At 33.7% G+C, this 18,614-nt stretch overlaps 1 long non-coding RNA gene across 1 annotated transcript; it reads right to left on the bottom strand.

Moving 5' to 3' along the window:
• Positions 1-10,845: 10,845 nt before the first annotated feature.
• On the bottom strand, positions 10,846-14,622 carry LOC143074913 (uncharacterized). The gene is made up of 2 exons (XR_012978160.1): positions 14,200-14,622; positions 10,846-11,364 (listed from the first exon to the last, which is right to left on the bottom strand). It is a non-coding gene; the product is annotated as an uncharacterized LOC143074913 (long non-coding RNA).
• Between the last annotated feature and the right edge of the window lie 3,992 nt (positions 14,623-18,614).

Here is an 18,614-nt window from a genome sequence, read left to right as displayed (position 1 = left end):
TTTTGTTGTTGATTGAAATCATTGTGTTTGTATCTTTTTATTCGGTATTCATGGATATGTGTTACAGTCGAGTCAGTCGTTTATCGTTCGTCGAGCGTTGAATATGCCTTGTCATAAAAATGATGGAATTAATATATGTATATCCGAGGCGTCAATTAATTAAGCAATATTGATATAAAACTATAAATTATTTGAAGCAATTTAATGATATTGGTTTTTCTTTCTTTTTTTAACTCTCTAATTCATTTGTTTGTGTTATAATAGTTAATGTTGTAACTTCTTTCAATATTCATGTCTTGGTTGTTCGATGATAATGATGGCTGCTTATTAACATCTAGTGCAATTTAAGTACATATTCATGCCGAGAACAAGTTAAATCCGATATGAGTTTGAACACGATAACACCTTCTTAATAATACAAAGTTAAAATCTTTTATAATAGTGAACATGAGCTACTATTTTTGGGCTATTTTGTATTGTTTCATGTATCTTGTTACTGATTCATTGATATAGTGATCAGACGTAATAAACGATATGAGAAAGGGAGGACGTAATCAATATATATCATTATATAGGTTTTCACATAAGCAACACGACGGGTGTCACATGTGGAGCAGGATCTGCTTACCCGTCCGGAGCACCTAAGATCACCCCTAGTGTTTGGTGGGGCTCGTGTTGTTTATTCTTTAGTTTTCTATGTTGTGTCATATGTACTATTGTTTGTCTTTTTCATTTCTAGCCATAGCGTTGTCAGTTTATTTTAGATTTATGAGTTTGACTGTCCCTTTTTTGTCTTTCGTCCCTCTTTTTTAATGTGTGGTCATTACTGTACATCATGATGATACAAAACTACTTTTCTCATATCTCTTAGTACTTCATCTGGGAAACATTAAATGATGGAAAGTAAGGGGTTATACCTGATTATTTGTATATATTTAAGGGCAACAACTCCGGAAGTGGTCAATTGACAATTTTGATCATGTGGACTTATTTCTAGATATTACTTTGCTCAACAATTTAGCTGTTTACAGTAAACGAAAAATACCAGAGGGACAGTCAAGCTCATAGATCGAAAATAAACTGACAACGTTATGGCATCTGTAAAGAAGAGATGATTTGATTTCAACTTCACCATTTGGATCTCCTGGTTGAATAGCTTCATTGTGAGCAGAAATCCCCTAACACGGAAATCATGATAGAAAACACAAGCCCGGAAATATCGTGTCTATTGTGAAATATGTACTCCGTATGTTTATTTCTATCTATTATAATTTTCAAGATAATTACCAAAAACTGCAAACTATATGGCGGATTACATATCTAATAACGGCTTTACTATAAACATATTCTTGCAATAAATATTGCACTTGTATACATAAGTATCATATGGTGTTCGTTGTTGTTGTTCGTGTTTATATCATCTGTGAAACGGATATTCTCTTATACTTTTTCATATTATTCAACATATGGCATCCTTCCGGAGCACTGGCGATCCCTAGTTTTTGGATGCAGTTTTAGAGAACACAGTGTATAAAGTAATTTTGAAAATCTTTATTTCATTATCAATAAATGGTTTTACTGCTTTAGTTTGAAACCAGCCATCCAGCGAATGAAGATCTTCCGTTGTCGTCACTGTAAATTATCCCTGTATGATGAGTGGTAGCATGTGTTCTGACATAAATGTCGTCTCCTTTGTTTGCCGATATAACGATGGTTTCGGTGATTTGATCTTGAAGGCACACTAGACGTATGTCAGAAAAAACTACACCGACAACTTGGGATTTTTCACTAATTCATATGGACCATAGCTGTGACATTCCAAACGTATGCTAAAAGTAAAAACATAAATGCCTTTTTCATGTGCTATAAAAAAAAACCGAAAATGGATGGTAGCAATTGTTCTCGTTTGTCATTGCTGTATCATAAATCAGTGTATGATGAGTGGCAGGATTGTTTTCGTTGTTGCTCATATATGCATAAAAGGCCGTGACAGCTTTTTGGGTCGGAACTGGAGTTGTAACCATACTACCTTCAAGCAGTCGCTTTTCTTGAAAACAAAAAAAGTATGTAAATTATTCAAATTTACTATAATAAGATATATGTGGCAACATGGAAAAACTATATGAATTTATGTGCGGTATGCGGAAAGTATTTGAAAGATTGCGCATTAATTTTATAAAGGAGATTTTGTAAAGTTATATACTATTGCCGTGAACCGGTTTGGCGGTCAGTATAAAAGTAAATTGCACGGGTTTTTTAGTTATCGAGGACTGGGTAGTGACCACATACGCACATATATATATAGGTAGAATAAAATTGAGAAAGGAAATGGTGAATATGTCAAAGCGACAACCACCCGACCATAGAGCAAACAACAGCCGAAGGCAACCAATGGGTCTTCAATGTAGCGAGAATTCCCGCACCCGTAGGTGTCCTTCAGCTGGCCCCTAAAATATGCATAATAGTACAGTGATAATGGACGTCATACTAAACTCCGAATTATACACAAGAAACTAAAATTTAAAATCATACAAGACTAACAAAGGCCAGAGGCTCCTGACTTGGGACAGGCGCAAAATTGCGGCGGGGTTAAACATGTTTATGAGATCTCAACCCTCCCCCTATACCTCTAGCCAATGTAGAAAAGTAAAAGAATAACAATACGCACATTAAAATTCAGTTCAAGAGAAGTCCGAGTCTGATGTCAAAAGATGTAACAAAAGAAAATAAATAAAATGACAATAATACATAAATAACAACAGACTACTAGCAGTTAACTGACATGCCAGCTCCAGACCTCAATTAAACTGATTGAAAGATTATGTCTTCAGAAGTTTATTTTCATCATGTCCGATATTGAGCCAGACAACTTATTGAATGATATTCAACCTGAAGTTGCTTCACATGCTGCGGTTCCTGATGAGGAGATTTCCAATGCAGATTTGCTTTCTCTTATGCAAAACTACTTTGGTAAGAAATTGTCGGGGATTGAAAGAAATTTCGCTGACACCACTCAGGATTTAGCCCGTAAAGTTAAGAAGACGGAGAATAATTTAAGATACAAGGGAAATCAGGTTCAGTTTGATTTAAATTCAGACATTTTAGACAATATTAGTGGCGCTTTAGACAATATGCAACATAAGAGATATTCCAAGGCCGTTTCGTTGTTAGAGGAGTCTGAAAAGGTGTTAAAGAAGAGAAACAAACTGATCCGTATAGCGGACAAGTCAGAGGCAGGATGGAAAACCGTTGACGAATATCTTTCTGACGAGGTAGCTAGCAATTCAGAAGATGAGAAGAAGATACGAGCTGCAGAGACAAGAGCCGTGAAGAAGATGAAAGTTACAAAGGGTAGTACGGGTAACAGAAGTGCAAAGAAAAGACCCGCTGAAGCTGCAGGTGGCCCGTCTTCAGTAGCACGTGGAGCTGATGGTGTTGTAACTGTTTCCCAGCCACCCTTTCGTGTTAGCGGGGCATCGGGCCCTAATTCAAGATTCGTCAGATCAAAAGCCAGAGACATCTGCTACAAGTGTGGGTTGTATGGGCATTGGGCCAAGGAATGCAAGAATGGAGGGAACAGTAACTTCGCAGCTTCCAGAGGATCTTCTGCATAAAAGAAATTCGGACATTTTAGAGGTACAAAGCTTAGACAATTTTCAAACTTATTTTGAATATGAATCTGGTTCATTTTTGATTAATGTACATAATAGATTGAAGCATTCTATTTCTTTTTGGAAAAGCATCAATACTTCAGATTTTATTCTAGATATAATTAATTCTGGTTATAAAATTCCTTTTATCAATGAACCTGAAAGTGTATTTTTGAAAAATAATAAATCTGCATTTGATAATTCAGATTTTGTAGGGAAGGCTATACAGGATTTGTTAGATTGTAATTTGATCAGAGAGGAATCGAACGCACCTTTTGTTGTAAATCCGTTAACGGTATCTGTGTGTCAATCAGGTAAAGGTCGTTTGATTTTAGATTTACGACATGTAAACACACAGGTACGTTATTGCAAGGTCAAGTTCGAGGACTGGAAAACAGCTAGTCAGTTTTTAACTTCGAATTGTTTTGGGTTTGTCTTTGATCTTAAGTCTGGTTATCATCACATAAATATCTTTCCTAATCATCAAAAATATTTGGGATTTTCATGGAAGTTTGGTAATTGTGAAAAATATTACGTTTTTACTGTTTTGCCATTTGGGCTTTCATCAGCAGGGTACATTTTTACTAAGGTAGTTCGTCCTTTGGTAAAACATTGGCGTAATGATGGGATTAAGATAACTGTTTATTTGGACGATGGTTTGGCGTTAGCAGAAGAAGAACAGGTATGTGCCCAGCAAGCGATACGGGTAAAACATGACTTGATTTTGTCTGGATTTGTACCCAATAAAGATAAGTGTATTTGGAGGCCTGTTCAGAATTTAGTCTGGCTTGGATTTATATGGGATTTGAAGCTTTGTCTATTTCAATTGCTTCCAGAGAAAGTGGCAAATCTTGTAGATTTAGCAGGAGTCATTTTAGATCAGCCTCACAAAGTGAAAATAAGGTTGCTTGCGAAGTTTTGTGGTAAAATAATTTCTTTTACACCAGTTATAGGTAATGTCACACAGATAATGACTAGGTGCATTTTTTCAGTGATTAACAGTAGAGATGAGTGGGATCAATTTGTAGATTTGAATTTTTATTCAGGTTCTATACGAGAAATTTTATTTTGGAGACAAAATATCGTAAGTTTAAAGCCTGTGGCAATCTTGCGAGAAATTTCAGATTTTAAAGTGTTCACTGACGCCAGTGATGGTGCAGCTGCAGGTTTTGTAGCTAATTCTGATTATATCATGCATAAGCAGTGGTTGAAGCATGAAGCTATTAAAAGTTCCACTTGGAGAAAATTGAAAGCTATTGAACTGTCTATAGATAGCTTTAAGCATTTACTATCGAATAGTTTAGTTTCGTTTTTCACAGATAACCAAAATGCTGTTGGTATTATTCAGAAAGGTAGCAAAGTACCAGAATTGCAAACATTGGCTTTGTCAATATATAGTATTTGTGTTTCTTTTAATATTTCGTTACATCCAGAATGGATCCCGAGGGAAGATAACGAAAAAGCAGATGCTTTGAGTGGGATCGTCGATATTGACGATTGGGGTATTTCGTTTGAATTTTTCAATTTCATAGATAGTTTATGGGGATTACATACAGTTGATAGATTCGCTAATATGAACAATGCGAAACTCGGGAGATGTAATTCTCTATTTTGGAATCCGGGTACGAGTGCAATTGATGCTTTTACTTGCAATTGGAATTGGGATAATAATTGGTTAGTCCCTCCTGTTAATCTAGTTAGCAAATGCATCAATCATGTAATTAGTTGCACGGCAGTAGGAACATTGATCGTTCCTAAATGGCCATCGTCTGCGTTTTGGCCGCTTTTATTCAAGAAAAATTTAGAATATGCTTGGTTTGTCAGGGATGTGTTAGAATTTCATGAGATTGACAGAATCTTAGTTGCAGGCAATAATAAGAATTCTATGTTCGCTAATGGGACATTTAATGGGCTATTTTTAGCTGTTCGTTTAGATGCTTCTCAGATGAATTAATATGCTGTTTATTATTTACAGATTGTGGATAAAGATGTTGCACCACTGGGTGTTTTTTATGTACTGATTACGCTGGAATGCCTTAAAGGTTGCTGGACCATGTATGTGTTAAGAGGTCACTGGATCATATGTTTAAGTGTCACTGGACGTACATCTTCTAAGATGTGTTACATATTTGCATTGTGTAGTGTTGGTCACAGGACCATATAGAAATCATAACGGTATGTATTGATTATATTACAGTATACCATATTTATTGGTGTGTTTATTTGATTACAGAAAATATTTTCTACTGGATTCTGGTCTGAAAATGAGAAAGTGGCACATCCTGAGCTTCGTCTGCTTTTACATAATTTGCCTACAACCGTAACAGATGCTAGAGCTAAATCTACAGTAGACAAATATAGTGGTGGTTTTAAAAGATTTGCCAAATGGACAGAAAAGTATCGTGAAATAACTTGTATTTTACCATGCAAAGAAATCTACGTTGGTCTTTATTTGCAAAATTTAATAGAATCTGCAAATCATTTTAGTTTAATTGAGTCTGCATTTTATAGTATCAGATGGGCACACAATTTAGCTGGTGTAAAAAATCCTTGCGATTCAGATTTAATTTCTTCAATAGTTGAGTCAGCAAGAAGAACACTTTCTAGACCTATTAAGAAAAAAGAACCTGTGACACCTGATATTCTGATTAAATTATTTTCTAGATATAATACTTCCAACAGCACACTCAAAGATTTACGTTTACTTACTATCTGTACTTTAGCTTATACTGGTTTTTTACGTTTTAATGAATTATGTAACATTAAAGCCAAACATATAAGTTTTTGTGATGGTTATATAGATATTTTTGTCGAAAAGAGCAAAACAGATTGTTATAGAAAAGGCAACCACATTTTCATATCAAAGCTAGAAAGTCCACAATGCCCTGTTGCTTTACTTTCAAACTATTTACATGTAGCCAATATAGATATGAAGTCCGACATGTATATTTTTAGATCGATATCGTTTTTTAAGAGTCAAAATGTATTTTTGTTAAGAAAGAAAAATGTATGTTTGTCGTACACTAGAACTAGAGAAATCGTATCCATGGCATTAGCTGATTTTGGCTGTAGTATAACTGATTTTGGTTTACATAGCTTCAGAGCAGGAGGGGCAACAGCCGCCGCTCAGAATGGTATATCTGATAGATTGTTTAAAATGCACGGTCGCTGGAAATCAGATAGAGCCAAAGACGGATATGTGTTAGAAAATTTACAAAAGCGTTTATCAGTTTCCAAGAATCTTGGAATTTAGTTACATGTTTATTTCTGTCTACTTTCTTTGTGCGTCGAGGTGGTCACTGCGCCATTCAGTATTCAAACTTGTGTTTGTTTTATTGTATTTAGAAAGTAAAGGCTTATGTTGAAGTGTAAATAATTGAATGTGCTCAGTTATTTACACATAGGTTCCAAATAGATGGAGCATTTTAGCACATAAATACTTTATGTTTGGTTAAACAACGTGCATTAAAACATAAATGAATTTATGTGCGGTATGCGGAAAGTATTTGAAAGATTGCGCATTAATTTTATAAAGGAGATTTTGTAAAGTTATATACTATTGCCGTGAACCGGTTTGGCGGTCAGTATAAAAGTAAATTGCACGGGTTTTTTAGTTATCGAGGACTGGGTAGTGACCACATACGCACATATATATATAGGTAGAAGTTTATTTTCATTTTTTTTTGTATACAAAATATTTGTATTCAAGTTTTATATAGAACAGTATTTAAATGTGTTGTATTTATTTTGTAGATTATTTTGTTGCAGAACATATTGTTCAAGATTCTGACATCTTGTGTTTTTTATCGGACTTTTATTATTTTAGTTGGATGGACTAAACATGCAGATCAGATACATTTTGTATAAGAAATAAAATTTTCGAGGTGGTCACTGCGCCATTCAGTATTCAAACTTGTGTTTGTTTTATTACCATGAAAGATAAGCTTATATATGTACATATGCCATGAACATGAACTTCAAATAGACATCTTGATTAATTGTTTTGAAAATATTTCATATCAGTCGGCATAAACCAAAACCGAATTCTCATTTAAGGACAATCATTTCCACAAGGAGTTTTTTTTTAATTTTGAAATCAATATTGACCTTAGTAACCAGTAGATCGTGACATTCATTTATATCTCTCAGTTTTCCTGTGTCTCTACATATAATAGACAATACTTGCAGATAACCCTTATGTTCGTTTTTGGCATTAATGGTAAGTTTGTTTTGCGAGCTGAATGACCGGACACATGAGAGCCGTGGTGTATTGGTTAGTGCAAAGATTACTAATACAAAGGTTCCTAGTTCGATTTCCGTTCTGGAAGGAAAATTTCAGGACCTGAATTTTTCAGCGACTCTCCCTTGACACAATCACTTAAAAAAAGGTTTTGGTTGGTTTGTTGTTTGTCTTTTTTTGTGTGTTTTATTTTCTTGAACAGAGGTGCAATAGATAATTCTTTGCATTATAATATTTGTAATAATTATTTGTACTTTTTTCTGTAATGCTGGCTTAAAAAGGATTTAAAAATCTAATTTCGTTCTTTAAATTATTAGGAATTACCTATGTCTTGATTGATTTTCCTTAAATTGATTATCATTGGATCAATTTATTGGCAAATAATATCACCTCAAGTGGTATCTATATAATAATATATTTATTTTTCTACGTACGTGTCGTCCCTACAAATGGAAGTTTTGAAGTGCAAATACCTCTAAATGTCAATGGGATATGTTATTATTCAGTGTACATGCATGATCGTTGCAAATTATTAAGCAATGTTAATGTGGTTTTTTTTTTTATAAATTAAATAAATGTACATCAATTATGGGTATTACTTTATGAATGCCTCAACTCAAAATCAATACAAACATATATAACATGATCACCTCATTGTTTTATGGTTTAGTAATAAATGTGTAAACTTGGGAACCTCATCTCACCATTATTTGGGGGCATCAGATAAAAGTAGACATTATACCTTACACATACTAACGTTCTGGTATTTAAAACGGCTCGTTTATCCTTCATAGTGACACATAATGTTCATAAAAAATAAAGACTCATCTTCACCAATCTAAACAAAAGTATAAAACCAAACCTGGTGCTGATCTTAGTTGCACCAGAAGGATAAGCCGATACTCCACCAAATGTGACAACAGTCGTGTTGATCATGTAAGTACATGTACAAAAAGTACGTTTCATCCATTGATGCCACATTCTAGGAAAAAGAACGGGTTTGTGGTTACGACAATTGGAAGAAATATATCGTCGTCTGTGATACAGATTATCCTGAACGAGGAACCAACTCGTGATATCGTCCATAGCATTTTTGAAGGGATATCTTCAACTTTACTTAACGATACCCTGATGTAACAATTTTCTATTTAGGAGCATCACTAAAAAGATAACGAAAGAAAACACTATTGAATATCGTACCAACTGGATGGTATACTACATATGCAGGCGTTACCGGAATGTACTACATAGAAAAGGCTGTTCATAATGTTGAAGCTGAAGTTTTGTCAATTTTTTTTTCTCATCCTGTCTATTTTGTCAATTTATAGATATCGATGCAAGTCAAAATATAAACAAAATATACGTTATGTCAAGTTTGATTATATAGAAGCATTCAAACTACCCATAGATTAGGTAATTTCAACATAGCTCTGAAGACTAGTTGTAATTATAAAATACATCTTAACTTAATAGTTTTGAAAAAAGTTTCAGGTAGAGACTGGCAGACCCATAACATTTTTTTTTTGTAAGGACACTTATGTACCTGATGTAGCAAATACAGTAAAGATATAGTTCTACATCTTGCATCAAAAGGAACATAGAACATATCTATGATTATTAACGATCTCCTCCTTGGTTAGTATAATGGGAGTATAAATCGAGTTTCTAAGTGATGTGTCAACACATAATTCCTGTGAATAACAGTTACGGTAATGAACTCCGATATTGTTTTTATTCTGCTTCGGAACGATAGGTGTTTAACCACATTCTGGTCTTTGGATATCGAGTTAGAGTGATTGTTTATACACCCATTCATATATTTTCATGAATCAAAATTTGAATGACTGACCTCATAGCCTTAACTTATACAAAAGGAGTATCTACGAATTCTTTTTGGCTCGGCAAATTTTCCCGACTGAATCAAAAAGTGTTTCGAACTGATGAATTAAAAAGTAAAATCACAAAAATACTGAACTTAGAGGAAAATCAATTCGGAAAGTCCATAATCACATGGCTAAATCAAATAACAAAACGCATCAAAAACGTATGAACAAGAACTGTCATATTCCTGACTTGGTACAGGCATTTTTTAAATGTAGAACATGGTGGATTAAACCTGGTTCTATAGAGCTAATCCTCTCACTTTAATGACAGTCTCATCAAATTCCATTATATTTACATTGATGCGTTAAATAAACAGACACAATAAATAGTCAAAATATGGGTACATCAGTCATCATCGTATAACAATTTTAAAAGGAACAATTTAACAGAACACAAAAACATCTACTATCTACGAACACATAGTTTTGAAAAAAGTTCACTGTATATCCAACCTTTGGATAAGACACTTTGCAATGAAATGTTATATATAATGTTTGTTGTTCATCCTTACTTTGTATCAAAGCGGGGATTCCGGAAAAGCAAAAAATACCAATCTTTACTTTAAATAAAGGCAACAGTAGTATACCACTGTTCAATAGTCATGAACCTATTAAGCGAAAACAAAACCGGGTTACAAATTAAAACCGAGGGAAACACATCAACAAAAGTTAAAACAACGAACTCATACCCCAGATTAGAAGATATTTTATGTGTCGTACCTATGGATAGCGTTACACCACCATTGTCTTTTTTTTTTATTCTGTACCAAACCAGGAACATGGCAGTTGTTATCAAATAGGTCGGTTCTAATTATGTCGGCGTTTGTTTTTGTTGCATTTCAGTAGCTAGTGTTCATGTTGTTCCATTATAGCTGATGTGTCTCCTTCGGTTTTATTTGAAACCAGGATTTGTTTTCTCTACATCAATTTAAGACTTTTGAAAAGTTGTATACTACTGTTGCCTTTATTTATGTCTTGATTAAACCAAACATGATACATGCTATTATTCTTCTTCAAATATTTTGCTTTGTACAATACACTTGAAGGCTTTCAAAACAATGCTATAAAGGAATTAAAATCTTTTAAACTTTTATTATGATTTCAAATAAGTTCATCCTTTTCGTTTAAGATGAAATCATCCATCCAGCAAATGACGATCTTCCATTTGAATCACTCACAATCATTCCGTGACGTGTTCCTGTATGCGTTCTCACAAAGACATCGTCTCCTTTTTTGGCAGTTATAACGACAGTTCCTGTTAGATGATCTTGAATGCACACCTGATGAATGTCAGAATTGACCACTCCGACTACATCAGCATTTTTAACAATTTCATACGGGCCGTTACTATGACAATCTACCCTAATACTAAAAGTGAATACATATATTCCATTTACCGGAACCATAAATATTCCCGAAAAAGGATGGTAGCCATTGTTTTCATTTGTTACTACTGTGTCGAATATGAGAGTATGGTGAGCACTAGGGGATGGTTCATGTTGACTCATGTAGGCATAGAACGCTGTCGTAGTAGGCATTCTTGTAGGTACTGGTGTGGTTGGTATACCACCTTCTAGCAGTCGTTTGCTGTCTACAAAATTTTGTGAAGAAATAAAATTAACAAGTGACAATTTTAAACCAAAAAGTTGATGAAAACGAAGATGGTGCTTTCGACAAATTTGTGCAGAACGTATTTCTTAGTTTTAGTATAGAAATATAACAAAACGGAAACGGAAAAAAGAGCAAATTAAACTAACTTTTAAGTTTGTATTATGGTGTCAGTGTTAGATGGATGAAACCGCCATAAATCTGTCCATCTTAATGTGTTTCAGTTCTTCTGCTTCATTTATAGATTTGTTTAAGAAAGAAAGACTACTCAGATATCTATTGAGTTGTATTGTTGACTTTCAACTGTTATCTATAACGTTTATACAAGTACTAGTGGTTAGAAAAACACCCACCGCCAATCTTTTTCTTTAACATTTCAGTCCCTGTTTGCAATTACCGAATAATACTATGGTGTTGAACAAAGTTGTGGTGGTGGTGTAAAACAAATTGTTAGTTCTGACAACCGTGCGTCGACATGACAGTATTAAAAACTTTTCATAGTTTGAACTTTACACTGCTACCAGTCAATTGTTGAATATATATCAATGTATTTACGGGAAAACACACCACATGTTCAATTTCCATTATTTGCAAATAGTAAATATACAGAATATAAAGTTAACAAATAATATTTCATGCCAAAACAAAAGCTGGACTGGTGCTACCCTCGGGGACAAAACATTTAAACAAGACCCTAAAGAGTTACACTCAAATTAAAACAATTAAACCAAATAAGACACGAATTTGAAGAAAATTTGAGGGCAAAATTTTAATGCGAGACAATTTTTTTTTGTTTATCAAGAATTAAGATAAGAAGCCTGTGTTACAGATTAATAACTCGTCTGTCTTTTTTTACTCTTCCAATGCTGGATGATTGCAACCTGAAAGTACTGTAGGTTTTTATCATGCTCAATAAAGGCAACAGTAGTATAACGGTGTTCAAAAGTTCTAAATATATTGAAAGAAAAACAAATCCAGGTAACAAACTACAACATTTAGTTTCGAATAGCTAAGTTCACAGGCGGTGTGCATATTTATAACAATTGTTCCTATGATATGATCTTGGATGCACACTTCACGTAGGTCTGAATAAACCGCTCCTACTGCTTCGGTATTTTTTTACTATTTGGTATGGTCCATAACTATGACATGATAAAAGTAAGCTAAAGGTAAATACGTATGTTCATTTTTCAGGTGCAATAAATATTCCTGTGAATGGATGATAACCAATGTTCTCGTTTGTTATCACGGTGTCAACAATAAGAGTTTGATGGGTTCCGGGATTGTTTTCATGCTTGCTTAAATAAGCACTAAAAAGCCGTTACAGGTTTCAATGTTCGTACTAAACAAAAACAATAATAGCTTTAAATGTATATATGTACACCATAAAATCACACCAGTCAAAACGGAATCAATGACAATGAAAAGATTGTAGACAAAAACTTTGTTACAAAAGGCATCTGTATACAAAGTATCTAGGTCTTTTACCCTCAGAAATATAAAACCTTGTACAGATAGTTTTCGCCGTCCTGATGGATTTTTTATTCTCCTGTCTCGTATTCTGCTACTTTAGAATCAGGCGAGACAAAAACTTGCTGTATATAAAAAGTGCAAACGGAGAAAAAGTAATTGTCATATGCCAATTGGCAACCGTTCAATAGTTGACGTGAGTTCATACAATGACCATCAATCACCCTTTTATCGGATTGCATATACTAGTGATTATTATGCTAATCATTAATTAATTGGTTTGTTCTTGTTATCATTCTTATAATTTTACTTGTAGATCAAATATAAGCATGTAAATACAAAAGTAAATGCTTCCGTCCAAAGACTTGATGACACCTATATTCTGTGAGTATATTTTCCAACAGATTTTACCTACACTTTATCATAGGGAAAAAAACCTATAACCATTCATTTTTGAAAAACATCAAAAAGTCATGTGAAGCATTGTAACTTATTTCTTGGATACTTAATCTTTTTAAATAACGTCAATGGACGAGTGGATGAGAAATGCAGGAGGCAATACACGAAACAGTTAAACGCTCTAAAGATAGAGGGTCTATGAAATAAGGTATTATTTAAATAGATTAAATACATAAGACTGAATAACACAGAATTATTAACATCACAAGTAACATACCCCTTTTTCTTTTTGATAAGTATAACGTCTTTATGTTAGCTTGTAAAACAAAGAAAACATCTTGTTTTTGAAACCTTCACATGTACAGTCCGTTATATCAATGATAGAATGTTCATAATAGAGGAATTGTCATATAGCATATATTTGTCATTAAATAAAGCTTTTTGAAAGCATCTTATGACTAGTCGGAGCGTATTGTCAATTACGAAAAACCTGAACGCATCTAAGAATGGTATGTTAAAAACGAAATTATGATTAAATTTAGATTAAAACACGGTCTATAAAAATCACGTCATGGCTTTTTAAACAGTATTCCTCCTGCATTATATAGCATACAATGAAGTGATGTGGTATAATTGCCAAATGAGACACTTTTCCACCAGTGACCAAATGTTGTAGTCGTAGATAAAAATAACTACAGGTCACCTTACGTGTTTTGCAATGGGCGAAACCGATGCTCCATGTGAAAAGCCCCAATATAAAAATTGTAAAACTCAAAGAAGTCTCTGTTACAATTCATTTTCGAATATTCGGGACGATTGATAGCTTGCCATAAAGTATAAACATTACTGTTTGTGAAACTAAATGTTGATTGTTTCGAAGAGTATAGTATTGCATTTTTGTGCATGTGCTTTCTTTTAAACTAAATGTACAAATTAGAACTACACTTACCTTTTTTGAATGCTATATCTTTCTTTGGTATTTTCGACATTTTGGAATCATTCATAGCCGCACTGGTCACAACATCCGCCATATTAGGGGTAGATTTTGCCAAAATGTCAACAAGACGTAATAGTTTTCGCTCATGAATTCGATCGTTGCTTTTCAGATCTGACACTTCATCTCGCAAATTTTGTATTTCATTTTTCTGGCTAGTTACAATGTTCTCTAAAGTCCGAATTCGTTCATTTTGATTTGTCACCAATTCCTCAATTCTATCAATTCTAGAATTCTCCTTTTCTTTGGTGACTGGTATATGTGATGTTGCGCTAGAAAACAAAAGCATCCCCGACATCAACACTAACATACATTTAAAACGAATCAGAATGGTCATATTTTGAATCTTTGTTAGTTCAGTTTGTCACAATGCGAAAGATAAGCTTATAGATGGATACTAGTATGTCATGAACTTCGCCTCAAATGAAATGTCGACATACTTTTAGTTATCTGTATTTCGTATTGGCCAATACATTGTAGTAAACAAATGAAAAATGTTAATCAAGTTACCCGGCGTTTCTTAAAATAAGGCTTTAAATTCTATAATTAACGGATATTATATAAGTATCAGTTATTTCTAATATTTGCTGGTGAACTGGTTTGTCAATAAATGTGTTTTTTTCTATAACAAAAATTACATATGGTTCAGACGTCAAATGTATTTGATTTCTTACACATTAAAGTATAAAAAATTCATACTTCTACGTATTTATACATCCCTGGCTTGCAGATGATCTGGGTTGAGCGTCTTCTATTGAATTGAATCCAGAAAGAAGTTTTTACGAATCTATACTTGATAGAAATTGTAATTGTATCGTCACATAGAAAAAAAATAGAACCTTCCCGCACAAATCTCTTCGACATTCCTGGAACGTCATGGATTTCAAGGCCTTAAAAGAGGGACGAAAGATACCAGAGGGGTAGTCAAACTCATAAATAGAAAATAAACTGACATCGCCTGGCTAAAAATAAAAGAAGACAAACAGACAAACAATAGAACACATATCACAACATAGAAAACTGAAGAATAAGCAACACGAATGAAGAATCATCGATATTGTGTTCTTGCCTTTTTATGTGTGAAATAATTCAGTCTGAGATTCATCAAGAAGACAGAAAAGACTATTTATAAAGACATAGGTTTGAAATCCCCCCAAATAAAGTATCGATAGCATAAAACACTTTACATATGCAATACTGTTTTGCTCATGATATGTTCTATGACAATTCTGACGCATACTGATATTTAAGACTTCTGACTGAAACACCTCAGTTTCTGGATGGGGTTTACAGAACAAAGAATAATGGACAAAAAATGCAGCATAAAGAGCAAAAGAAAATTAAGAAGACAAGAAAAAAGGAAAAAATAAAGAATAGAGAAAAACATGCGACAAAAATAAATAATAGAGAATGATGAGCAAAATAAATAAAGAATAGAAAAAGGCTTAACAAATTGAAGCATAAAGAAATGATGGACCCAATCTAGGTCCATTGTAGCTGATAGTACAAAAGAAGACGACACACAAGTGCTGATAAATATGGCGCACGATTTTGCGTACCTGAAAGGCTATGAGCTACAGCCCAAAAAAGTGTGGCATTTAAACCTGCTGTCAAAAACTCATACCAACGAGTGCATATTCTACATTGGAAATAACGTTATGCCAAATGTCAAACAGGCACTACACCTTGGAATAATTCGAACAACATCAATGAAGGAAAACGTTGCTATAAATGTGGAGAAAAATATCAAGAAAGCTAGAAGAAGTGCATACGGCCTATTTGGTGGTGGTTTCCATGGACAGAATGGACTAGATCCAGAAACATTGGTACACCTGTTTAAAACATACATTAGTCCTGTGTTACTCTCCGGAATGGAACTATTACTACCCAAAATGGCCATGCTACTTCAACTAGAAAATTTCCTGAAAAGGTTACTGAAACAGCTGCTTTCACTTCTTACACCAACAACAGACCCGGCGGTGTACATACTATCAGGAATACTACCCGTCGAAGCGCAAATTGACAAAAGAGCACTTGGATTTTTTAACAACATCTGTAACCAAGATGAAACTAGCACGGAAAAACAACAGGCGCGGAGACAAATCAGTGTTAAGTCGCTGGGCAGTAATAGCTGGTTTATACAACTCAAAAAGATCCTAACAAAATATAACATGTATGAAATCATTACCTACCTAGATATACCTATGAAGAAAGAAAAATGGATCCCATTAATAAACCGAATTATCCAAAAACACTGGAGTTACTCAATAACAAGAATGGTTCCTTACTACAAAGGCCTACAACACTAAAATTACACGGAATTTCACCAAGGGAAGCTACATCCACTTCTAAAAATCAAATGTCAATCAGCTAGAGACATAGGAAGAATTCCTCTAAAGCTAAAAATGCTAACCGGCACATACATTCTGCAGTCGCACAGAATCAAAACGTATGAAAATGAAACAGACCCGATGTGTCTTATATGTCACCAAGGGGACGAAACGCTAGAACATTTTATCCTAGAATGTGAAGGGTTATCCGATACTAGGAATTCAATTATGGATGAAGTTAGTGCCATTCTGAAGGGTTCAATAAATCTAGACTTTCATGGGCAAACATCAAAAGTAAAGATGCAAATTTTTCTGGATATTACAATGCTGCGGAAAAATCTAAACTAGATACAAAATTAATGGCCGAAATCGAATACTGTAGCCACTTCTCTTTTTGTTACACCCCACAAGATATAGTTTCCTGTCAAAAGGATGGAAAAAGGACAAGAAAAACGTTAAGGTGTAATAACCAAACAACTGTGATGTGGAAAACGGATGGATATGAAAATGTCTCTCTTATATATTTACCAGTAGTGTATAATATTGTTTATAATTAACACGGAAGCCACGTAATTTAAACTGATATCGTAATATATACATATGGTCTATTAAAACTGTTGACTTTAGAACCTATTATCATAGATAAACCAAAGCTGTATTGTGATATATAAGTAAGAAGTTCATCATCGTATCTCTCCCTTTGCATGTTTTCTTTTTGATTATAACGATGAAACTAAAAGTGTTATTGTTTCATGTTCTTCTCTTTTTAATTCAAAATGTGCACGGCTTCCTTCTGGATGGACCAACAAACGGCGGGAAACAAACGACAGGAAATACTCAGTTCCTGACAAATACGGAATTCCTACAGGCGAAACAGGTACTTAAACAGGATACAGATGACTTACGTCATGATATGGATAAAACATTTGCTTTAATGACATCTCAGTTAAAAAGCAAATTCGATCTTTTGGAGATAAAATTGGATGAAGTCGATAAACGAAATGAAACAAATAATGGCTGCGTATTTATGGAGAAATATCTTGCTCTAGAGCAGAAATTAACAAACGTTCAAAAAGAAAATGATCAAATTAAACAAAAACATATAATTCTGGAAAATGAATTGTTATCTTTGAAAAATAAATCTTCCAAACAAGACATTAAAATTGAAGAGCTCCAAAAGCTAGCAACTATTAAACCGTTACAGCAATTTAATGCTTTACAACACAGTGTACATCTCATTACAGACTAAATAAAATCCCTTACTATGAACGAACAGGCTCGCAGTCAGGATTTTATGGGTTTAGATAATACAACTACTGCTACAGGAAGAAAGCTGACTGGAATGAAATCCAGTTCTAATAATGTTATCCTTCAACTTGAACATAACAATACGACGGAGATGAAAATTATGAAGCAAAGTTCAGAAAGCCAAGTGGCAAGTTTTCAGACCAGTTACAATGCCACCATTTATGATTTACAAACTAAAGAAATTTCGATGCAGAAGAAAATAACTGAAAATAATGAAACAGATATGTTAAATGTTGAGAATGGTCGATGAAGGTTAAATTCAATTTTAATTTCCAATGTGATCAAATTGTCCAATCTTTAGAAATTAAATTGAAATTTCGTCGTTTAAATTTAAAACACCCATCTATTTTTCCACAACTATGCATAGAATTTGATACTGATGATTAACAAAATGTCCAGACAAAATACAACGTAATATAAATTCAACTTACTTTACATGTCATATCATATTTATATTGCATTTAAGAGTGATTGTTTAATTTCATAACTATGTCATAACGACATTTCTTTCATCGAATATGTGTAAGGGTAGCAATTGTCAGAATTTAGAAAATATAGACCTTGGTACACTATTTGTTTTGCCCACTCAAAAATGTCGAAGTTATTTATACAAACTGCTTTGATTTTAATCTGTGGTAATTTGATGCACTCACAAAACTAGTTTAACCTTACAAATACATCACAAGAAATATAAACAGTATTTGTTACCGTCCCTTTTTATCTATAATAATT

The sequence above is a fragment of the Mytilus galloprovincialis genome, chromosome 5, assembly GCF_965363235.1.
Source record: "Mytilus galloprovincialis chromosome 5, xbMytGall1.hap1.1, whole genome shotgun sequence".
In the NCBI taxonomy this organism is placed as follows: Eukaryota; Metazoa; Mollusca; class Bivalvia; order Mytilida; family Mytilidae; genus Mytilus; species Mytilus galloprovincialis.
The sequence above is the reverse complement of the archived record's forward strand: the minus strand, read 5'-3'. Positions and strand labels throughout refer to the sequence as shown.